A 10165-nucleotide genomic window follows, 5' to 3' on the forward strand; every position below is an offset into this window, starting at 1 on the left:
CTGAACACACAGTAAGACTCTGTCTCCCATTTTCCCTTGCAGGGAGGTGTGGGCACGTGGCTGTATTCTGGCTGATGGAATGTAGGTGGCCACTTTATGGTGAGTACCATAACATCTCCCACATGTGATCATCCACACTCTTTTCATCTCCACTTGATCCAATCAAGCCACATGTTAAAAACAGAAGGATCTTGGGTTGGCAGATCCACTAGAAGAAATGAAACTACTTTTATCATATCTGAGTGATTACCCATTTTGAGTTTGTTTGTTACAGCAGCTAACATGACCTTAACACACTCGCTTTTGAACTTCCTAGGAAGTCTGTGATGTGATTTAATGCCTGTGTGCCCATAGTTCTCACCTTACAGTGATCCAGCCATGACTAATCCCCCTGAAAGACACCATTTCTTACAGAAATCTGCTCACCATGAACTTCAAAACCATACTTCCTTCCTGGATCTCCTTGGTAATTAGCTTTGTCTAACAACATTAATATGTGCAGCTATGATTGTGTCTGAATTTGCCTGACTCTTAACCTAAGTCTTCATCTTATACCCTGGAAAGTTCTGGCTCTGATCTCCATGAATTTCTTCTCAAAAAATTAATGGATACTTATGAACAATAGAATCAAAATAAATAGAATCACGGTCCTGGAATATGAATAAATCCACTGAGGTAGTCTAATCCATCAGTAAAACTTTCTTTCCAAGGTGGACAAAACTAGGAAACAAAATGACTTGACTGAAATGACACAGCCAGAAGATAGTAGAGAGAACACTCAGACTCTCCTTTTTTCTCCCTAATGCAGTGTACTTGACAACATCACCCTTTGTCTCTGATTGCAACCCCCAGTGTTACTGTGCATTTCTCCACCCCACACACATCTCTAGCAATTTATGGGACATGAAATATATTATATGCCAAGGACTATCTGAGTCTTTCCCATGCATTTTTAACCTTTATTTTCAGATTAAGTACATGAGGTTTTATTGTTATTTCCATTCTTAAGACATGAAAAGCAAGGCATAATAGATTAGTACAATTTTTCAAGATCACGCAGTTAGGAACCAGAAGGTAGGGTCTAACTCAAAAACCCATGCTCCTAAAAACCACGTTACAGTTACCCACTGCAATTTTATCCTTCCCACTAGAGAGTACTTTTGTGTCAATCAGCTGTTCCTGGGAAACAAACCACAAAGAGCATGGTGGCTTAAAACAGCCATCACTGATTTAATCCATGATACTGAGGGTGGTAGCTTGGGCTGGGCTTAACAGCACAGTTCTTCTGCTGGTCTTAGCTGGCCTCACCCATGTGTGTGTGGTCAGCTGGCCAGTTAGCTGGTGGGTAGGTGAGCTAGATGGACTCAGTCTCGAATCTGGGACCTTAGCTGAGGGGGCCAGGGTGTCTGACATGGCAGGGCCTCTCCCCACACCGTCTCTCCTCCTCCAGCAGGCCAGCCAAGGCTTCTTCCCACGGTGATGGCTGCAGTTCCCAAGAGCCTGAGAGCATCAAGAAAGGCAACTACCAAAGCCAAGTACTTTTCAAGTCTCTGCTTGTGTCATATGTGCTCCTATTCCACTGGCCAAAACAACTCGCACTTGCCAAAATGGGGGAATGGACTACTTCTTGATGAGCAGACCTTCAAAGTTATATACTGCAAGGGGCACGCTGAATGAGATGGAAAGAACTGATGGACATTTTTTAATATTTCAAGCAGTTGAATGGTTTTCTTCAGTATTTACGTCCATATTTCTAAATAATACATGTATAGAGCTACCTCTTAAGTAATCAGTTTTAAATATGAGCTTCTGGTTTATTACTAGAACAAGAATTTAGCTTTTTTATCCCTTTCTACAAAAATTCATATGCCTTTCATTCAACTTCACTAAATGTTAAAAGTTAACATAACTGATGTATATATATGTATGTACAATTGACTTTGTATATACATATATATATGTGTATTTTCACATATACACACACATATATATACATATATAGTTGACCTAGGAACAACATGGGTTTGAACTGCGAGGGTCCATTTACACATGGAAGTTTTTCAATAGCAAATACTACAGTATTTAGTAAATAATAAATAGCAAATGTATTAAATTTAGTAAATAGTAAATACTATGTGATCTGCAGTTGGTTGAATCCGCAGATCTGGAGTCATGGATGTGGAGGAAACATGGATACAGAGGAATTGCAGATATGGAAGGCTGACCATAAATTCCATGTGAATTTTTGACTGCATGGAGGGTAGATGCCCCAACGCCCACAATGGATTTTTCAAGGGTCGTAGAAAATATGACAGAAGTATATATGTGTGTGTGTGTGTGTGTATATATATATATGACACTGTGAGAGTATATATTTCCTCCAAATTATTTGAGACTAAGTTGTAACAGACATGATGCTTCTTTACCCTTAAATATTTTGGTATATATTTCCAAAATCAAGGCTTACATCAGCAACTATAATCAGAAAATTAACTTTATGATACTATTATCTAGTCTATCTTGAATTGTCCAATATGGCAGTGATTAGCCACATGTGACTAGTGACTATTTAAATTTAAACTAATTAAAATTAAGCATTCAGTTCCTTGGTCACACTAGCCACAGTTAACATGATAAATAACCACATATGCCCAGAGACTATTATATTGGTTAGTTCAGAGAACATGTCCATCATCACAAAAGGCCCATTGGACAGTGCTGGTCTGTATCTTTCACGTCCTGTTAGGATATAATTGCAGATTTATAGACATGAAATCCATGTGTGTTACAAGATTGTAGTCACAAGGTAGTAATTACTACCTCCAATGTTAGGTAGGAAGACAAAATTAGAAAAGTGAATGGGATCCAATTCTATAAGTGAGGATTAGGATCCAGATTTGACCATTTGAAAGACCTTTCTCTTACCATCATATCATATCCATTCCTGAGAAACATTTGTCCATGTCTTAAGCTGATTTTTTTCAGAACCAAAGCCTGAGACAAAGACTCATGTGCCCAGACTGATTAAGCTGTTCCCTTATTCAGGAAGAACTCCCCGGAGAAACAGTAAAGGAATGAGGGAACCAGGACAGGGGACAGGAGCCATGGGAAGTGATGATTTCAGGCAAAGTCCCAGCCTCAGTCTGACCCTGTGGGCCACTCTGTAGCATCAATGATAACACAGGCTTTGTCGCACCTGGAGGAAAGGGAGCAAGACTTTCACACACCCACACTGTCAGTCATTGGCTGCACCAGCAGATATAAACTCCAGGTGCTTCTGGATCTCTGCTTGTAGTGTAGGCAAGGCAGCCACAGGAGCCCAAGGGAAGTCCTCTGAAGAAGGTGGGTAGTTCCCATGCTGGCATCAAAGCATGCAGAGGCTGAGGCGTGAGCACCCTGACCCAATGAAAAGGGTCCAAGAACATGAGGAGCAGCCCCAACAGAAACCAGGAGAGATGCAATGAAACTTCCATGGTTCCTAGGTCATTAAAAAGGTACAGTTTCTGCCTGATGCTCACTTCTCTCTGTCTCTCTCTCCCTATTCACACTTGGGAACCCAGCCACCAGGCTGTGAGAAAATCCAGGCCCCATGGAAAGGTCAGGTGTCAGCTGGTGACATGTGTGTCCTTTCTTATCACATGGGCAAGTGGAAGCACCCCGGATGGCAACCTACTTTATTTTTCAAACATTATTAACTCGTTAGCCAATGGGATGTACGCAGGGTTACTATTTCCGAGGAGTCTTCTGGTGGTCTGGGGACAAAATATCCCTCTGGGGACAGCGCATTGTCCAGTGCAGCTTTCCATTGCTTTCGAGACTGAAATGTACAGCAGGCCTGTCTGCGTCCATCTTCCTGGAACATCAAAAATCTCAAGAAGTGATAACTCCCTGGATTTCCATGGAGATGGGAAGGGCCTGGAAAGCATGTTTCCTGGCAGTTTCAGAGAGCTGTCTCTTGAGCTTCAAAAAGGGAAGAGCACACATCCTTGAGACTTGCTCTGACGGCTGGCAGCTGCACCACCAGCCCCAAATGCTCAGGCCTTGTAGCTCCCCCATCACTGCCACAGCAGCATTGCAGGCGCACTGAGATAGGTCTCTCTTTCTCCCATGCTCTGGCTCTTCCAGGAAACAGATGTTTAGTGGAGAAAGGACATGTATAACTTTCAATGAAATTGAAAAGAATTTTTAAGGGAAAAGACAATAAATCATTTGTCGGGCAGTGGAGAGGAAAGAGAACTTTTTCATGGGGTCACAGATGCCTGGACATCCCTTCACATTTCTCAGTCAGCTCCAGCCCAGACCTCCACCATGTCTTAGGAAACACCAAGAAGATACATTGGGAAAGACTGGTAATAAGACATTCTTTACAGGAAGAAAATTAAGGTAATAAGAAGATATGTTGTATACTGGACCTTGGACTACCCTTCCTTGGTGGTTCTTAGAACTCTAGCTTTTCTTAATGTTTGAGATTGATGCCAACTCTAAAACTTGTCTTTAGTGCATTTGATTACATGTAGAAGAACTTCTTCATCTCAGTTCACACCCAGCTCTGAACTAAAATGAATTTTTATTATAAGGAAGGCCTACTTCTCCAACCTTTCTGTAGAAAGGAAATATTCAGATTACTACAGTTCAACATAGCATCCAACTGTGGAAGACTCTCTATGAAGAAGAAGATAAAGTCCAAACACTTTATCTTGGCATTCAAGGCCATCCTGAGTCTGGTCAGGATCTTCTCTGTTACTTTCCCCAAACTTCTGTCACGTAAACATGTGTGTATGTTCATAGGCTTAAGTTTATGTTCATAGACGTCCTACCAATGTATACATTGTATCTCTTTATCAAAATGCTAACTCAATCTTCCAGCCCAGCTCTTTTATGAGCCTTTCTCCAACTAAGCAGTCCCCCTATTGCCTCTTCCTTCTTCTGTACCACTCAGTATCAGCTAACTCTGATGATGATTGGCACTTCATCTTTGTTTGCTCCTCTGTGATGCAAAGGCAAGAACCATGTTTTAGACAGTCTCTGAGCACCTAATACATTTTAAACTAGGAGCATAAATATGAATGCATAGGGCAGAATTCTTGGTGGTAAACAACAGAAACTAACAGCAACAAAACATACTAAAGTAACTAAAATTCTAACAAAAGATATACAAGTATTTTATGGACAAAATCTTTATTGAAGGGCATTAATAAATAACCTTAATAAACAAAGTCATGTACCATGTTCATGGATGGGAAGATAAAAATCATAAAAACATCAATCAGCAAATTAAACATCATTTTAGTGTGATTCCAATGAAAATGTCTGCATGGTTTTTCATTATAAAATCCATATAGAACAGCAAAGGCCCAAGTATAGCCAAGTCACTTCTGAAAAAGAATGGGAATGAATGGAGGAACTCATTTACCAAGTGTCTAATATTACATGTAGTGATAATGATGAATGCAGTGTAATATTGGCACAAGGATAAACAAAAGTTAATAGATCAGAATAGAGACTCTTGAAACAGTCCCATTCATACATGAAAATGTGACTCGAAACAGAAGAAGCACTATAGATTATTGAGGAAACAATGGACTATGTATTAATATTGCTGGTGGACAGCTCTTTACACACAAAATTAGATCCCTGCTCCACGCCATATACAAAAATCTATTCCAGGTGGTCTAATGTGGGAGAATCTGATCATGATTTGAGGGTGAGGAAGATTTTCCTAACAACATACAGAAAAGAAAAATCCACAAATCACAAGAATAGAGACTAATAAATTCAACTATATTAAAAGTCATTATATCTGTATATTAAAAGACACCATTGAAAAATTTTAAAAAATCAAGCCACAGATTGGAAGAGGATATTTGCAATGCGTCATGAGGAAGAATTACTATCCAGAATGTATAATTCGCTCCTACAAATATGCAAGAGAAAGACAAAGAACTCAAAAGGGGGGAAAAATAGGCAAAAGATGCAAACGGCTGAAGAGGAAACCCAAATGTCAATCATCAATGAGAAAGGTAATCGTTTCACAAGTAGTCAGGGTAGTGCAAATTGAAACAAAGTACCATTTCCCAGCCATCAGAATTTGCTTTAAAAAAATTAAGTATGAAAGTAGTATTAGGAAGACTATGAAGCAACAAGATGCAGAGTTATCACACAGCGGCAGGAATGAAAACTGAGGCAACCACTCTGGAGAGCAAGTTGGCACCACTCAGTATATTAGAAGATAAATAAGTGCAGGGGCCTGAAATTCTGCTCAGAGGAATAGGCCCCAGGTGATCCTTCCAGGTGATGCCCATGGTGCTTTGAGGGGCAAGTTACTAAAACTTACCTGAAAGTGACAATCAACTCCCCTTTCCAAACAGAGGTAGTAAACGAGCTAGAAGCTCAACTGAATGCGCACTTAACACCCCGAGGTCTTTAAAGAGGACTCTGACACCACCAAGCATTCATTCCAATGGTTCTCCAAAAAGGAGAAGACACTTAACACTGACGGTGATGTCGACTCTTATAGAACAAGTCACAGTATCCAATACTAGTCCTGTCTTCTGTAGCCACTCAGCACCTCGCTGTCAGGACACAGATAGGAGTTTAAATGAGCTTAGTTCCCAGAGATAAAATGTCCCAAGACTGGTTTAGCACTCTGCTAACTGTGATCCAACCCAGAGTTTGACCCAAATAAATTTTAATACCAGGGCAGAAGACAGCCTCTGAACGAAACTGTCATCAGGTTGGCAATTTTCAATCTGTACCTCACCTGGGAACACTTAAATAGAACCATGTTTGCAGAAGGGAGAAGGCCCAGCTTTTGACATGGAACGCTTGGAGTCCACTGTGATTTGGATTCCCCTTTTACAGCCAGAACGGATTCATTATCCTGTCCACTTTATACCAGGAAAGAGAGAGGCCAAGGCGATGCAAAAGGTAGGCCAGGCAAGGTTTCCAACAAGGGGCCTATCTTTTGTCCGTTGCTTTTAGTGGCTTTCAATCTGACCTATTAAAGGTATACCCTCTGCTCCAAAAAAAGGGGAAAGAAACTATAGCTTTGTATTCCCAACTCTTGTATCTTTGCTTGCAATCTTGCATTCAATTTCAGTGTAATATGAAGAGGCCTATTCTTTTACAAAAAGTTCCCTCTTCCCACCAGGCTTGTTTGTTATTTTATGTGTTTCTGCATCATTTGTAGACTCTGCTTTGATCTGCATTCCTCCTGGATGTGGGGTTTCCTTTTCAGCTACCAAAAGGAAAGCTGGTTTGTTTGAAAAATCTGTTTATTTGGAGTTTTTGCTAGCCTGAAGTCCCTGCCTTTATCAGGATGCGCAGAGCTCCGTGTCTGCTCGTCTCAAACAGCATTCGTTTTCCCCAAGGAAAAGGCAACTTGGAAATAATACAGCTTGCCCGTTTGTATTGGGAATATTCTGGGAAAGAATATTCTGGCTTTAGAGGTTTCAGTTTAAAGCTTAAAAGAAGTGATTCTTTACCAGATATATTTAATCAGCAGTGGCTCTTTCAGCTTTAGACTGAGGGAAAAAAAAGTTTCCTCTCTCATTATTTCTCAATCAGGAATTTTTCTCAGCACGCCTGGGTAAAAACCAGCACAGAGCAAGGACATCTAGGACAGTGTGGCATCGCTTTCCCTGTCCAGGCCAGCATGGTCATGAGGGCCGAGGGGAAGAGAAAGTCAAAAATCACATGAAGGTGCCAATATCACTGTCACCATCTCCAGAATATCTTCCTTTCAAAAGAAAAGTCGGCACTTGTCCCAGGAATGGCTACTAGGTGGCAACTAACACCCGGGCTCTGATTAGCAAACACAGGCTGCATGAAGGGCACATAAGGGCCCTTGGGAAGAAAGGAGCCACGGTCACGTGATTAGAGATTCCTTCCACGGCAGGGAAGAATGGGTCACGCATAGGGCGTCATCAGCAGAATGTGTCTAAAGGTACCCTGTGGGTATCAGATCATTGTCTTTGACGTGTTTTGGAGGATGGTGGGGGCGGGGGACTACTTGTTGAGGGCAGGGTCATGGGTTCCTTCAACCAACCCCAGAGGTTACTACTTGTGACCTATAAGTGATATTGGCCCTGGACCAACATTGCTTCCTAGGAAGACTGAAGTAGGCTATAGACAAAACACAGGGAGGAAATAAAGGCTCTCTGAATGGGGAAGACAGGAGACATTCTCCCACATCCTCCAAGTGCGTTTTTGATGGAGAAACAGGATGTGTTCCCCAAGGAGCTTATAAGACAGTCCCTTCCTGGGATGGCAGTGGCCGGGACCCTCTCTTTGGAGGGTTAGCCAGCAGGATTCAATCTGGGAATCCAAACAAACTTAGGAAAACAATAGGCAGGACCAGGAAGGAATGGGAATTATTTGTCTGTTTTTAATAGAATCCTGCCTTCAAATTGCAGCTTTGCTCTAGGGGGAAAAAAAAACACGGTTGTCTTTAAAGTTACACATGAACAGTTTCTAGCTTCAAAAGACAGAGATCAAAATAAACCCCAGTTGTTGCCTAAGAACCACCTCTGGCAGCAGGGACACTGGGCCTCCCTCATATTAGGCTACCTTGGGACAGGTGTCGCGTCTACAAAATAAGACTGATTAAGGAAAATGACTCCACATTGAGATTTCGCAGCTATTCAAGCAGTTACAAACCCCAAATAGGAATTAAGATGGGCTTGTTTACACCAAACTCTCAGCCTGACCATCCGAAGGGAGACCTTTGAGTCTCCAAGAAGCAATAGAAACTTACACCCCTCTTTGATTACCAAACCTCAGAAGCCCACGTTTGAAGGAACCAGGACTTTGTTAACTCAGAGGGCTTTGTTTTGACAGAACATTAAGGTTAGACTTTGCTCCTTAAAAAAAAGACACTATTCGCATTATACGTGTGATCTGTGAGGTCCAGAAAGTGAGTGGGGTGGGGTCAAACTGAATTGAAGATTTCACCCTGACAGATCCAGGAGAAACCAAATGATCCCTTGTGGAAAGTTTTGATTTTGAGACTCAAACTATACAGGAACAGAGTGGACAAGACTCTCAAAAAGTTTGTTAAGAGAAGACTGACTTCCTTCACAACGATCCCCCAGGTGCAAAAAGTATAAGCATGATTGGCATACAGACCTTAAATTTACAAAATTTTATAACACATCTCATCCTCATCTTATGCCTTCGCAGCTCACGTGTTAGGGTGGGACACAGTAAGAAATGGTGGCACTCCTTGGAAGAAATTTGGCATCGCACACTCTGGTTTCCACAAAATCTCCACAAGGACCAACATTTGAGTCCTATTAATAAACTTCCACTGGAAAAGCCCCACCTGAGGCCAAAATCCCAGCTAACGGCCCCTAGAGAATTTACTGATGTTCAATCCCTCCCTTAAGAGGTAAGCAAAGGCACACATTCAGAAATCCTGAGAGGGGCGAGGACGGGTTGCACAAAGCGTGGGCCTCGGACCAGCAGCAGAAGCATCTGGAAGCTTGCTAAGAAGCCAGTTTTCAGCCCCCATCCCAGACAAGATGAATCAGAATTGCGGTGGGAGTGGGGAACGAATCTGTTTAACAACTTTTCAAAGTGATTTTTCTGTATGTTTCATCATGAGATGCACCCAGCGTGGGAGCTCTGAGGGCACTGGTTAGCAGCTGTGACAGAGGTCAGCCCTGAAGGACTCGATACATGCAGTTAGGACATTGCAGGGGGATTGGCAGAGGAGAGTGGGTGCCCAGGACCCCGAGTGAAAAGGGAGCTTAGTAATCACCAGTGGTTCCTTAGTATGAGGCCATGAAAGCAGCAAGGATGCATTAATTTGGATCTTGAGTGAAACACTGGACCCTCCTACCAGCTTTCTCATGTTTCCTGTGGCAATGCCAAGGGAGAGCAGTTTCACGGGGCCAGCAACCTAAACAAACCCTCTCAAAGGAGACAAGGTTTGTCACCAGCCTTGAGTTCAGCTTGTTTCAACTTCACTGCTCCCCCACCCCCGCCTAACCAACAGCTTCTCAGACGCACAGCCCAGGGGCCCCTTCCTCCTCGCTCATCTCGCCCTCCATTCCCAGGTGCCATCACTCAAGCCCGGGACTCACCTGCTGTCACGGACCACCATGGCCAAGCCTCCCACCCTCTCCGCCATTCTCTCAGGTAGAGTCACGCTCAAGCCAAAGGT

Source organism: Vicugna pacos, chromosome 19 (genome assembly GCF_048564905.1).
Source record: "Vicugna pacos chromosome 19, VicPac4, whole genome shotgun sequence".
Lineage (NCBI taxonomy): Eukaryota > Metazoa > Chordata > Mammalia > Artiodactyla > Camelidae > Vicugna > Vicugna pacos.